The sequence below is a fragment of the Brachypodium distachyon genome, chromosome 4 (genome assembly GCF_000005505.3).
Source record: "Brachypodium distachyon strain Bd21 chromosome 4, Brachypodium_distachyon_v3.0, whole genome shotgun sequence".
Taxonomy (NCBI): domain Eukaryota; kingdom Viridiplantae; phylum Streptophyta; class Magnoliopsida; order Poales; family Poaceae; genus Brachypodium; species Brachypodium distachyon.
The window spans coordinates 24,227,510-24,242,257 of record NC_016134.3 but is presented as its reverse complement, the minus strand read 5'-3'; the positions used below and the strand labels follow the sequence as shown (position 1 = coordinate 24,242,257).

The following is a 14,748-nucleotide window of genomic DNA, read 5'->3' as shown; positions in this document are numbered from 1 at the left end:
CTTGGAGAGTTCTTGGATGCATGATTGCATCTTTGTAATCGATCGACATCGTCGCAATAAAGAGAATCGTTGGCGGTGTCATCTCTGTTCTTCTCAGATCTTCATGGATTGTTCGTGCTAGATCTTTCTAACACTTTGCTGCAGGTTCATCATGAGTTCATAATACTTTGCTGCAGGTTTATCACGAGATCAAGGAAAGATCGCGATTACTTCATCTTTCTTAATATTCCTCGAAATTGGTTTTAGATTAATCCTCGTAACTTTCTGTCAGCTGTTACTCTTTTGATCATATCTTTTGATTGGTACGTCCGATTGAGCTGATTCTTGTTGGGTTGGTTAGATAATTTCAATACCGTTCTTTTGCATACTCATACGTATTTCTTGATTCATCCAATAAAAAGTTAAGGCTGTTTTACTATCACGGACAGAAAGGTAATTTAGGATTTGAACTTTCAGGAAAAGTTTTAATTTGCTTCCGCGCAATCATTCACCCCCCTCTGATTGCCTATCTCGATCTCCCAGGCGGTGGCGGCGCTGCTGTAGGGGGTGTTCATTGATGGCGACTGGAGCGTGGACCTGGGCACCGTCACGGTGCAGCCATCGTTCGGGTTGCGGAAGCTGCAGGCCGTGGTACCAGATCTCGGCTTCCCTCGCGCGGCCCCGCCGTGTGCTGCTCGACGATGCGACCGCCGTCCTCGCTTCCGCCGTCGTCAGGGACTGGATGTTTCGTCCTCACCTCGCTCTGCCGTGACTGCCGTACGTGGAGTCGCTGGTGATGATGACGCCGGAGAGGACCATCCTCAAGCGCCTTCTGCCGACGGATCTGGCTTCCTTGGTTGCCGGCGGCACGGCGCCGCCGCAGGCGATGCAGTCGTTGTCTTTGTCGTTGTTCGGCGCCGCCGGGGACTACGAGGGGCAGCCGCACACTGGAGCTCGTCTGGCAGCCAGCAGCCGCAGCTGTTGTGCTCCACCTGATGCTTTGCGGTCAACACAGCTAGATCAAAATGTTAACTAAAGAAAACGATGGTAAATACAACCTGCCAAACGCCTTGGTAGTTTTGGCAAAACTGAGAAGAACCGTAGTTTTCTGAAACTGCAGTATTCTTTAGCCAGGGCAAATAATACTGTGTTTTTGCAATACCATGGTTTGAAAAATACTTTGTGTCCAAACACAGCCTAATTGTCTCCATATTTGTCCAAAGTTGAGGCGATTAATATGGATTGGTGGGAGTAGATCTTTTGTTCTGACTATCAATTTCTTTTTACAAATTCAGGAAGATTTTGATGAATTTAGTGAGGTTGAGGATCTCTATTGCACAATACCTATTCAGAAGTTTGAAGCACTTCTATCAGATACGTAAAAGGCCCGAAGCATCGTGACTCTCTCTGACTGCCCCCATCGTTCCCTGTCTCCGTCGGTTCCGCCGCATCCCCTCATAATCCAACGCAGGCTCTACGATGGGCGCTAAGGAAATTTTTCCTGGCCGTTTTGTCAGGGAGGGATTCATTCGGCATCGGTGCTTGATCCAGGTACGATTGATTAGTTTTTCCCCGGCCATATATTAGCAGACTCCTCCCTCTTTTTTTACTACAGATTTTAACACGTATTCCCCTATTCCTCCAGGGGGAGCCGACCCGATAGCATCGGCCGTCTTTCAAATTCGAAGAGTTTTGGCTGCAGATGCCTGGCTTTCAGGACACGGTGGCAGGTGCGTGGAACAAGCATGTTGTGGCCCAAGACGCCCTCCGCAGGATCCATATAAAGCTCAATCGCGCGGCGAAGGCTCTTAAGAAGTGGCAGAAGGGGCGTTTTGGTTTTTTGGACTATGAATTGGCCATTATCAAGGAGGTTATTTGGCGCATCGACATCGCCGAGGAGGAGCGACCGCTTTCGGTGGAGGAACGGGGGCTGAGACGGCACCTCAAGAACAGCTACTTGGGTCATCTCTCCGTTCAAAAGGTCAAATTGCGGCAACGCTCCAGGCTTACTTGGATCAAGACAGGGGATGCCAACACCAAACTTTTCCTCATCCGGGTGAATGATAGGCGAAGGAAGAACTTCATTCAGCATCTCCAAACGCCGCAAGGGATGGCCATCACTCAGGCTGACAAAGAAACGGAGCTTCATTCCCACTTCCAGAACCATCTTGGTGCGGCGCACGTCAGAAATGAGACTCTTGACTGGACTGCGCTTGGCTACCAACCGGCTGACCTGTCTGCTCTTGATGCCGATTTCTCCGAATCTGAGATTAAGGAGGCAGTCTTCGCCATGCCCTCTGTCAAAGCCCCCGGCCCGGATGGCTTCATTGGTGCCTTCTTCAAGTCCTGCTGGGAGACCATTAAGAGTGATGTGGTGGCGGCCATCCTCCAAATGGCGGAGCTGCGAGGAGACTGCATGCACCTGCTCAACTCGGCAAACATTATTCTCTTGCAAAGAAGCCTGATGCCGCTCGGGTTGGCGATTACCGTCCCATCAGCTTGATACACAGCATGTCCAAGATTTCCTCCAAGCTGTTGGCTTTGAGATTTGCCCCGGAGCTGGGATTGTTAGTGTCCAACTGTCAAAGTGCATTCATTAAAAAATGGTGCATCCATGATAACTTTCTCTTCGTCCAAAATTCAATCAAGGTGCTTCACTCCTCTAACATGCCAAGTCTATTCCTCGAGCTTGACATCTCAAAGGCCTTTGATTCTGTCAACTGGGCTTACATTCTGGAAGTGCTGGAACAACTTGGCTTTGGCCCGCGCTGGCGGAATTGGATTTGTATGTCTTTCGCTTCGTCCTCTTCGTGGGTCCTCCTCAATGGCTGCCCGGGAACCCCCTTCCGGTATAAGTGGGGTTTGCACCAAGGGGATCCCCTCTCCCCCATGCTCTTCATTTTAGCGATTGATCCCCTCCAGATCATCCTGTGCCGGGCGGAGGAGAGCGGTGTGCTACAATGGGTCGGGGCCCCGGCCGTACGCTGCAGGATCTCACTGTACGCGGATGACGTTGGCATCTTCGCCAAACCTTTCAAGCAGGAGCTTGCGACCATCTCTGTGATTCTGGAGCAATTCGGAAATGCGAGTGGCCTCATCACGAATGTTTCCAAGTGTCGTAGCACGGGGCTCAGACACCGGGGATGCACGGGCATCCCCTTTTAGGTTCGGCAGTGGGCGACGGGGATCGCTCCGGCGATCGCCGGCGAGGCCAATGTCAAGCACTGGGACACGATGAACACAAGATCGTTTTTACCCAGGTTCGGGCCACCCTGAGGTGTAAAACCCAACGTCCTGCTTCTGAGTTTGCTATTTACCGATGAGGAAGGGTTTACAAGTTGCCGGGGGGAGTCCCCGGGTGCTCTCTCTCTTCTTAGCTAAGTGCTACTTGCTACTATTGGCTAGAATTAGTAGTGAACTGAGAGTCCATCCCCCCTTTGACCTTTGGCGGGGGTCCTCCTTTTATACCGAAGGGGATACCATAGGTGCCTCGGTGCATGGGTGAGAAATGGCGAACAAGGAGCCAGGGCAGCTCGGCCCTGCCGCGTTGGCTTGCATGCAGGATGGGTAGCCCTGCAACTAGGGTCCTACGTGCCTAAAATTTACACCGGGCCAGTCACTATAGGCTGACTGGACGGGGAATCCCTTTTCTGTCGGTGCATTTAATGCTTGAGTGTGCTTCACTCCTTGTCCTGACGAACCCTGCGCACGGGGAGCCCGCCGAGCGGCCACGTGGCGTCGCTGTCCTGCCCACTCGGTCCCGCTCCTGTAACGGGCGCTTGTGCCCGGGAACGCCCTTCCTGGCAAGTAAGCTTCCCGGGAAGCGCCCAGGCGGGATTTCTCTTGCTGCCCTCCAGGGCAACCCCCGCAGCCTGGCTAGCCCTGCCGTGCTGGTGACTTGCCGGGCAGCTCGCGGGGTGCTGCTCGGGGTGCGATCCTCCCGAGGAGCAAGCGAGGTGGCCCACGCGTCATGCAGCGGTGGTACCCCGGGTGCCACTGGTGCGACAGTAGCCCTCGGGCGTGGGCCGGCAACGCCTGTTCCCGGGTGGACTTTTCCCTGGTCGGTTGCCGGGCTACGCCCTTAACCGACGCGTGGGTCCCGAGCCGCCTCGGGTTCTCGTCTATGCGCTGCTTCAAGGATTCTGCCGTTACTGGCAGACTAGTGGGCGCGAGATTTCCGCCCTAACCTCCCCCTTAAACACGGGTGATTAAGGCCACGCCCTGCGCTATCCTCTTGAAGTGTAGTTATCCCCAGCGCACCCGTAGGGTGTGGATGTGACCGCTGCTTAGCGCCGGGGTGTTATAAGACCCCACCGCTGCGCTGAGGAGAAAACACTTAGCCCCCCAGCCTTTCTTCTCCATCTTCACGCTCCCTTGCGCCCTTGAATCCTGCTAGTTTCCGCTCGCGTTCCCCATGGCGCCCACCGCTCCCAAGAAAGGGAAAGGCTCCAAGAAGCCCGCAGCCCGCAAGAGCGAGACGGCTCCCAAGAAGCCCGCCTCGGAGAAAGACCAGAAAAGGGGCCGGACAAGGTCCGGCACGCCGTCGCCTCGCGGTTCAACGAGTACGGGGAGACTCTCATCTTCCCCGCCGGTGCCTAGCACCAGGAGAACGACTTCCGGGTGTTCGCGCGCTTCATCCTCGCCGGGCTGGTGCCTCCGTTCTCCTTGTTCCTCCACACGCTCATGGAGGCGTATCAGCTTCGGGTGACGCAACTCCACCGCACCTCCCTCTTCCTCCTCGCCGTCTTCCAGTTCCTCTGCGAGGGGTTCGTCGGAGTGATGCTGTCGGTGGCATTATTCCGGCACTACTTCTACCCGCGCATCGAGCAGACGGGGGCGATGTCGTCGGGGGTGGTCTTCCGCGCCCGTAACCGGATGAAATCGGAGTTCATCGTCCGGTCGGAGAAGAAGATCGAGAAGGAGTGGCACACGGACTGGTGCCGGGTTCGTGTGGAGGAACCCGAGGAGTTCATCGACACGCCTACCGAGCTGCCAGTGCCCAACGACACCTGGCGGAACCGCTACAGCCGCGACGCCGAACTCCTCCCCATCGTCGAGAGAATCAAGGCCCTGCGGCTAGCAGGGCTCACCAACCTTGACGTGGCGTGCACCTACATCAGCCGGCGTATCGCGTCGCTGTAGCTGCGCTCCCGTCCCGCGTGGATGTACACGGGGCCCGGGGACACCATCCGTCTCCAGCACGGGGCGTGGCCCCGGAAGCAATCCGGGCGTGGGTGAAGGGGATCACCGGCGAAGACGCCCCCTTCATAGAGCTACCGCCAGGGGCTCCCTCCCTCCATGCTGGTGTCCTGGGTTTGCACAAGATTATCAGCGGCTACCCACCCTGCGACGAGTGGGGGCTGATGTCCAACTCCCCCGCTCGGACCCCGCGACCCCTTCCACCCGCAACCCGTGGGAAGAGGGTGGTCGAGGAGAGTGAGGAAGAGTCGGAGCTCAACTGGCCCGACCTCAAGTCTTCCAGCGACGAGGCGGGTCAAATTGCCGGGACCAGAGCGGTCCTCCCTGCAGCGGAGGAGGAGGAGGACGAGGAAGATGCACCCCTGATCCTGCGAAGATCAAGAGCGCCCGCAGCAGTGGCCACCTCCGCAGTGACCGCAAGCGCCGTGGCGGCGACCGGGGGTGCGGCAACCCCACGGGCGGCCACGGCCCCGCCCAAGCGGGGCCTCTTTCAGGGCTACGAGTTCAAGCTCAACCCCTCGAAGGACAGCACCCCGACGGGAGCCGGCAAGAGGGGGAGGGCTGACTCGCCACCCGCCGCGCCGAGCAAGAAGCCGCGCACCCGGGCCAGTGCCAGCGCCGACCGGGGCAACGCGGGGGCTGGCGGCGCTGCCAACGCGCCTGCCGCCGACCAAATCCCAGTGGAGGAGGAGCCGACAACAGGTACCAATCCCTCTTCTTGTTCCATTGTTTATGTTTCCTCTGCCCACTGATCCGTAACCGTGCCGCTTCGTTGATTCGCAGGCAAAGTCCAACCCGTGGCGGGCACCCCGGCGAAAGAGGCTGGGACGGAGGAGGAGGAGGCTCCTCCCGCAAGCTCGGCGGCCCTGCAAGGTACTCGTTCAGAGCTTCCTTGCGTTCATCACCGGGTAACTTAGTTTATTTTTAGATTCTAATTCTTTTCTTTGCCGCAGACCCGACTGCGCCCACGACGAGAGCCGGCGATGCGGTGGTCGATCTCGGCTCCGACGTCGAAGATGCGGGGACGAGAGAGGAGCCGGAAGAGGCACCCGCGCCCAGCTCCACCGCGCCGGACACAACGGTGGCGGCGCCCCTCGTCGCGACCGAGGCGGAGCTTGGCAGCGTGTCCCGGGCCGTGCAGGCCGATGATGCGGACCCCGCGGTCTCCCAGCAGGAGGCGCCTCCTGTCGGGGGCGCGGCACCTCCACCAGTCCCGCAACCCGTGGGTACGGGTGTGGAGGAGGCTGCGGCAGGGGAGCAACAGGAGGCTCCGCCGCAAGTGGACGACGCCCCTCCCAGCCAAACAGTGGCGGCAGGGGCCTCGTCGTCGTCCGCTGCTACCTCCGGCCCAGACTTCGGCATCTTTGCAGGGCCGACTTGGGACCCAATCACCTGGGACCCAAGCATCTATGACCAGGGGCACCAGTTCCTTGACGCCATCAAGGAGCAGCAACTGGCCTTCGTCACCTCCTTCAACCAGGTGAGGGAGCGCCACGAGCTCGCGAAGGGCCAGCTCAGCGAGGTGCGGCAGGCTGTCGAGAGGGAGCGGCAGGAGCTCTCCCGGCTGCGGGAGAAGACGCGCCTGGCCCTGCAGGCCAGGGATGAAGACGCAGCACCGGTCGTCCCCGAGGCAGAGCTCCACCGGCAACTGGAGGCCCAGCGCACTGAGCACCAGCAACCCTGGACTCGCTGGCCGCGGTGCAGGAGAAGGCCAAGAAGGAGCACGAGGAGGTGCTCGCTACGGCCCAAGCTTGCCTCAACTAGAAGAGCGAGCTGCTCTGTAGCTACCTCTCCCAGCTCCAGGGGCTGCGCACCAAGCTGGGGGAGCAGACCAAGGCTGCGGAGGACGCGGCAGCGGCGTCGGCACGGCGGGAGAAGGAGCCCAACTCCGCTGATAATCTTGTGCAACACGGGGACCGAACCCACCCCAGCAAGCCAGCGTTACTGAGAGAGGAAAACTAAGGACCCAAAGTGAGATACTTAGCTTCCCGTCCACTTGTCGAACGTATCGATTCTGCACTTGGCACGCCTGATGGAGGGATGCGGCAAGGGCGTTGGGGCAGTGCACACATCGGCGTTGAGCACTGATGGCATGCACCACCACAACGTCTCCGCGGCAACCCTCGCCTTGGAAACGACTGTTGGAGGGATGCAGCAAGGACAAGGTGGCAGTGCACCCATCGGCACTGGGCACTGATGGCATGCACCACCACCGTGTCTCTGCGGCCTCCTTCGCCTTTGTAGCCATCTCCTTGGCTTTGCTCTGAGTTGCTTCGTGGCCACCATGCCCTTTTATAGGCATGGCGAAGAATCCTGCCGCCGCGCGCGCCGAGCTACAGCGGCACACGTGACGACACCCTCCTGAGGTAAAAGCCTTGAAGCGGTCGCCATGCGCCAGTGGCTACCTGCTAGACGACACGACCCGTGAGTACTCCACGTGTACCCCCGCGTGTCTGATCCCTATCTTTATCCTGCATGTCAGATTCCTGCAGTGCCTAAGGAACATAACAATTTTTTTCGAAATGTACGAAAAACAGTATAAACTGGATAACCTCCTGCCTCCCAGCCCCCAGGCACAGAAGAGTCGACCTCAATCCTGGCTGTGAGCATCTTTACATTTCCATGGTGCCTCGCTGGCTCGTAGCAAGTTGCGGACGGGTCCGGCAACTGCTGGGCCTCGTTCCGGGACATCCCGGCAACGAGATTTGGTTTTCGGGGTTCGGCAACCCCCTGCTCACAGCCAAGGATGATGAGACAATTCTGTGCACCTAGAGCAGGAGACAGAAGCATTTATAAGCAGCAAAACACAATATTTACCAATGTAACTCTTATCTTTATTCAACCTTGTGCTAGCGGTTTACAATCGGACCTTTCCTGGCTACACTAGCTTAAAGAGGTACGCTGCCGCAGCGTCACCCGTGGGTAAGGCGCCACCGTTTCACGGGTAGAACTTGCGCCGGTGCGCAATGTTCCAACTATTGGGCACCGGCAAGCCTTCTTCGGTTTCCAGCCGGACAGCCCCCGGTCTGGTCACCTGCACTACCCGGAAGGGCCTTCCCAGATTGGAGTCAACTAGCCAGTGTGCGGCTGCTGGCTTGCTGCCCGATGCTCCTGCCGACGCCGCCTTCTTGGTGGGCCTCGGGGGAGCCCCCGGCTCCGCGGCGCGTACCTGCTTCCCACCGCGCTTTCGGGAGCCCTTTTTCCCGTAGCCCTCCGGTGGGTTTGCCGCCGCTTTGGCGGCAAGCTCAGGTGCCAAACGCCCTTCCTCGGCCATCGCAAATTTGTGCGCGAGAGCGTAGAGATCCCTGGTGGTCCGGATCCGGTGCGTGTTAAGCTTCTCACGCATCTTCGGATCACGGACGTTGATGGCGTACGTGTTGATGATGGCGGCCGCTTCCGCCTCACGGATGGAGTAGGAGAGGTTGGAGAACCTGTTGGTGAAGTCCCGCAACGTCTCCCCCGGCTTCTGCACGACCGTGTGCAGCTCCGCCATGGTTCCCGGGCGCTTGTAGCCGCCCTGGAACGCGTTCATAAATTGCTCGCGCAGGTCAGCCGAGGAGGCTATGTACCCGGCAGGCAGGTTGAGCAACCAGGTCCTCGCTGATCCTTTGAGGACCATCGGGAACCAGTTGGCCCTGACCTTGTCGTCGGGCCAATGGCATGCATCCCCAACGCTTAGGTCAGGAGGAAATCCTTGGGGTTCACGGTCTTGTCGTACGTTCCAAGCGTCGGTGCTCAGAACTTGCGGGGCCATGTCACCCGGCACAGCTTGAGAATGAACACGGCGCAGCCGTCACCGGGGCCCATGGGAGCGTTCTCCTGCTCCTCCGGGCGTTGGCGTTCTGCTTCACGCCGGCGCCGGCGCTCCAAGCGCTGGCGGAGGTCTTCCTGTTGGCGGGCGTTCAGGACGCCTCCCGCGTTACCCCATGTGGCGGTCGGTGACGAACCCGAGGATCCTACGGGATCCTCACCTTTTTGCCCTCCCCGCGGGGGAAGGTGCTCGCCGTGTCCAGAAACACGGGGCGCATCTCCGCGTCCCGGGTTCTGTCCCCGGCCCTGAACAAGCTGAGGCGCCCTCGCCTTGCGGCTGCTGGGCGGCGAGTGCAAGGAGCGCGTCCAGCTCCGCACTCCATGCTTCATGCGCCGGTGTGCCTTGCGGTGGCTCATAGCGCACCATGACACGCTCGGCTATGATGGCTTCCGCCGGGGTCTGGGCGGGAGGCTGCTGATTCTCGGACCGGCTGCCCTCCGCCTGTCACCCGGTGCCCTCGGATGAGTGGGACGAGACTCCGTCAGTGTCGCACGTGACGCGCTGTGTTCGTGGCGCAGCTGTCGCTGCGCATCTTCGGCCCGCGAGTGGTCTCGCTGGCCGGCGCAGGCGGCATTGTGGCCGCTCGCGCGACCGGCTCTAGCGCTGGGAGCCGCAGGCCCCCTCGGTCGGTTATCTGCCGACGGCCGAGGAGGTGGAGGTGGCAGCTGCGATTGCTGCTGCTGCCGTGGAGGGGACCCCTGGTCACCCTGCACCTGTGACGCGTGTGCGGCGTCATGGGACCGAGTGCGCATGGCGAGTGTGTCGGGCAAGTCGACCCGGGGCTCGTCTGCCTTCTTGGGTGGCATGGCGAGCTAGTTGTTGAAGATGCCGTAGGCGAACGAGCCGGTGTTGATGACGATGACACCGGCGATCACCCGAAGCTCTCTGCACGCCCCCTACCTGGCCCGCCAGATGTCGGAGCACGGTCTCCGGCACCAGGGGTGCTGAGCACCCCCTTTTCGGTTCGGTGGAGGGCGAGGCGATAGAAACGAAGAGTAAATGCGAGAGTTTTACCCAGGTTCGGGCCACCCGGAGGTGTAACACCCTACGTCCTGCTTTTTGTTATATTCACAAGTTTAAGAGTGTACAGATCGCTCGGGGGGTTCCCGGACTGGCTACTTAGGTGAATACTACGATGTGTTCTAATTACTTGAGTCGGAACCCTTTTTCGGTGGCATTGGTCCTCCTTTTATATGCAAGGGGATACCACAGGTGTCGCGGTGTGCAGCGTGACACGTTAGCTAGACGCGTGTCACGCCCACACGAAATACAAATTTGTTCATCCACGCTGGACGCCATGCAACGCCCATCCTACTGTATACAGTAGAAAAAGTAGCTCTTAGGGCGACCGTTCTAGCCTTGCTAAACAAGACTAGGCCTGCTGATAAGACTCCTGTCGGTGCATTAAATGCAGTGCGCCCGCAGTCTTGTCCTGTCTTCACTGTTCTGCGGGTCCCGCTTGCATGCCCGAGCGCGGGTTGCCGAGGTGCACCCTCCCGGCTAGCGCATCCGCTAGTTGCCGAGTGGCCTTCCTATGACTTCCCGGGGTTGGGGTCCCCGGGAGCGCTCCGTACTTGGCTCCTAGTTTTTTCTTCACTGGGGGCCGTCCCTTTGAGGCAGGCTTCGTGGGCTCGGTACTTCCCGGGAGTCCTTCCTGATGTGGCCCCTTCAGAGGCGACCCACGCGTCCAGTATCAGTGGGACCCCGTGGGCCACTGGTACGACACTATCAGTACCATCATCACATCACGACCCCAGGCCAAAAGCTGAGACCCCAGATCAGCCATCGCAGCACGACAAGTCACGGAGAACAATCTGCAAACCCGTCGAAGCACGATGCTTCCACCACCATCCAGCAAAAAAATATGGCACTCAGCCTCGTGTACCACGACCATAGGCAACAGCACCACCACCATCCCCACTGTAATAGTGCGGATCAGGACCACCTGCATCGCCGCCAAATGAATCACCACCATAAGGAGCCCAGCTCCCACCTCCTTGCCGCCTTAGTTAGCTTGGCCTGGATCATCACAGCCGTGAGGAGCACCAATGCAAAGGCAAAACAACAGGCTCCCATGGCCGTCCTCGAAGCCCAGGAGGATGGCCCTCCTCGTTGGAGCCGCCTCCATGCGCCCCCTCGACCTCGCTCTCGCTGGCACCGGCACCATCGCAGCGTCCCGTGCGGTGGCGAGAGGAGGAGCCAGTGGCGGAGCCAGCATGGTGGCATGGTGGGGCGTGGACCACCCTAAGAACCCGGCACATGTTCACAAATTATTGTTAACAAAAAGGAAAAAATAGAAAAACCCAATTGCTCGGTTCAAAAGCTGCAGCCCAACAACCAACAGGCCGAATTGTACGCTACTAACTGCACGGGCGTTCCGTCTTCGCAAGGGCATCGTACGCACCCCCGAGTAGCGCCGCAACGCTTCGTCTCTCCCTACTGCTGTGCCTTTATGACTACAACTCCCAAATCCCCAATTCCCTGCTGTCCAATTCCCCATGAAATCAAAGTTTCGGCCAGGCGAGAGGCGCTGCCGCACCTGTAGAGCTGAGCAGGACGCGAGGAGAAGGCAAGCAGTAGGTGCAGCACTGAAAAGGAGTGTTCCAAGGCGGCCACGCCGTCATCGGGCATAGCAGGACACTTCCAAAGTTCCAATCTTGTTCATTCTGAAGCTTTCAAGCCTAACTTAAGATGTGCTTTGTGGGAATTGAGAATTGAGATTATTAGATGTTGCTTTACATTGATTGATTTTGTCGGAATTGAGAATTGAGATCATTAGATGTTGCCTTACATTGATTGATAATTCACAGTACTGAACCTAAAAAAAATTTAGTCGCCTCACCCTAAACAAAAATCCTATGTCCACCACTGGAAGGAGCGCGGAGAAGGGAGGGAATCGCCCGTCCGCATCCATCCACGATTATCGGATCTGGTGTTAGTATTCAAAAGTACTAATTATCTTTCCGATCACAATTGTATACGAGAGAAGAATGAAAGACAACACGTGCGACTATGAATGTAACTATATAATTGTTTAAAATAAAAATCCTCGTGGATACTGCTTAGTTCACATTGGTTCGAAATAAACATTTTATTTAAAATCTTAAAATAAAAAACAAAACGTGTAACCTGTACAGGAATTTCCACCAAATATATAATTTTGGCTATCCCGCCGCGTCTTCCCTCCACTCCTTTCCAATTTTTTCGTATCCCGCCCGCTCCTGGCTATAAACACCGTCCTAACCCTAGACGCACCCTCTCGTCTCCCCAGCATCCAGCCCCCGCCGCCATCTGCCTCGTTTCTCCTCCCTAGTCCCGACTCTCTCGCTTCCTCCTCTCTGCCGTTTCTCTTCCTGAACCACGCCTTCCCTTCCGGTTCTCTCCTCCCCGGCACCGGCGGCCACGAGGCAGAATTGGTGGCGGAGGCGAGATGCCAGGTTCGACAATCTGTAGCGCCATCCCCGACCTCGCTGGCCCTGCCGCCGGATCCGGCCTTACCGCAGCTCCCCCGCGATTCCCTCCCATGGCGGCACGCCGGATCCGTGCCCGCCCCTGACGCAGCGGTGGCGTGCCAGATGCCTTCTCCCCGCCCCTCGGTGTCCCCGGATCCGCTGTGCCTCTCTGCGTCTGCGTAGCTTCCGCGCCCGCCGAGGAGCTCCGTCAACGACTCGCAGAGGACCGCCCGTGTCACAGCCTAGTATGTGCTGCAATTTTTCTCCACCCCCATGTCCTCTCCCATGATTTGCTTGTTTTATCCCTTGAAATAATGAATTCATTCCTAGCAGGACTTTGTCATCGATGTGGACAGTCAGTGATTGGTGCAAGGGTGGATAGGCCGAGTACTCCTACGCCATGTGCAGATGGGTTGCAGCTGCTGATGACAAGTCCAGATTTTAGCTCATCTTCACCTTTTAGTCCAGCGTGCAGATATAGAAGGTAATGATATGTTAACACAGGTCCAGGTTTTAATTTTATCAGCAGAAATCTATGTATGCCCCGGCAGCTTGGGTTCAGTTCAGTGAATTTTCAAACCAAGATGGCCGAGTGTGTGGTAGAGATAAGTAGAGACACAGTACTGTCTTGTAATGTTTAGATGCTTAGAGATGCAGAGAAGGATTTAGCTATATTGTTATGGACACATGATACTGCAGTCCTCTGATAATGTAGAGGCAACAAAATTAAGAACACCATATAGTTCTCTTATCCTAGTATTTGTTCTTTCTCCTGTAGCTGCCAAGCAATTTAACAGATTACAATTTACATGTATTGATTTTTAATTGTTAAAAGCTGTTTCTTACTAACTTGACTATCTTCTATATTGTCGAATTGTTGCCTTATTTCTTGATTGATACATGACACGTGTACACACAAAAAATGAAATTTTCAGCAATACTTATGCATAATATGGCAGGTCCCTTGTTTACTGTTTTCTTCTAGATCTTTGAAAGTGTTGTCATATTCGTGTATTCTGTTACAGCTAGTATGACACATTTAATCTTCTCGTACAGTCTAGTGTTATACTTTTAATCAGATTTTATCCTTCTGTGTCATTTCATACATGTGGATTTTTGTATTTTGTAGAGATTTCAGTAGATGATGAGCTGTGGGATGATGGTTAGCTAGCAACCATCTTTGAGAAGGTACTTAATCTGAAACACCATATTGTGTCATGTTCACATGAGATAGAGTATCGTATTTGCCCTGGGCATTTGAATTTTTTTATGAGTTTGCTTTATCTAGTAGACTAGGTCCATATGGAGCCTGATAGGAAGGCAATGGTCAACCAGCCAACTAGGTCCATATGTTGAGAAATTGATCTGTTCAGGCACATATAACCTATAACTTGCATAAAATAAAATGTAGTGGTGTAATTTCCTGTTCAAGCAGCCTTGATATGCTGTCATTTTCTAGCTTGACAATGATTTGGCATTCAGCTGGGAATGTATAGTAATATTTCAGTTAATGTTGTGATATTCTCACTTTGTTTTGTATGCATCTCATGGGTGATCCTTTTCCATTACTAGGTGATGTTTTTTGGAAGATGGAAGACGAAGAAGAAGCCGATGATGAAGCCTTTACTTTTATTTGTGCTAAATAATTTGTATTTTTCTGTATGTATGATTTACCAACTGGTTTGTCCTTTCAGTTGGTTAATATATAGAGAAAAGGTGTAACCATTTCTTTTATATGAGGCCTGGTCATAGAGATATTTGTTGTTAAAATATGTGTTTCTTTGCATAATTGTTGACAAAAAAAACTATCTGATTATGGGCCGAATGATATAACCAGGTTGAAAATAGTAGTTCCAAACGTGGACAACAATTATAAACAATATTGGACTGTGTTAGTATTTTAATTGGGAAATCTGTAAAACAAATCAGAAATGAAATGGGCTGGATCAAATGACACTATAGAAAGGCCATGGCCCAAAGGAAAGGTGTTTTTTGTTAAAGAAAAGGACTGAAACTATATTGGCCCATTTAGGTAGCCATAGCATACCTAAAAATTACATTATAAATGGGTTAAATTGATGGGCTTGGGTCATTTAGATGATTATGTGGAGTGGGTTGAGTTTTGGCCATAGTGGACCCAAAAAAGTCATGTTGCTACTATCAAAAAAAGTGTTACTAGTTCTATTAGTACAACTAAAAACATGTGTCACTGCAAGTAAAAATATATGTTGATAAGTATGTTACTATAAGTTGAAAAAAATATTGCTATCTATGTTACTAAAACCGAAAAAATGTGTTACTAGTGTT

At 55.1% G+C, this 14,748-nt stretch overlaps 1 long non-coding RNA gene across 1 annotated transcript; it reads left to right on the top strand.

Annotated features, from left to right (window-relative positions):
* The first annotated feature begins 12,229 nt into the window (after positions 1-12,229).
* LOC104584576 lies at positions 12,230-14,249 on the top strand. The gene is made up of 4 exons (XR_002965914.1): positions 12,230-12,686; positions 12,775-12,925; positions 13,571-13,629; positions 14,014-14,249. It is a non-coding gene; the product is annotated as an uncharacterized LOC104584576 (long non-coding RNA).
* The last annotated feature ends 499 nt before the right edge of the window (positions 14,250-14,748 follow it).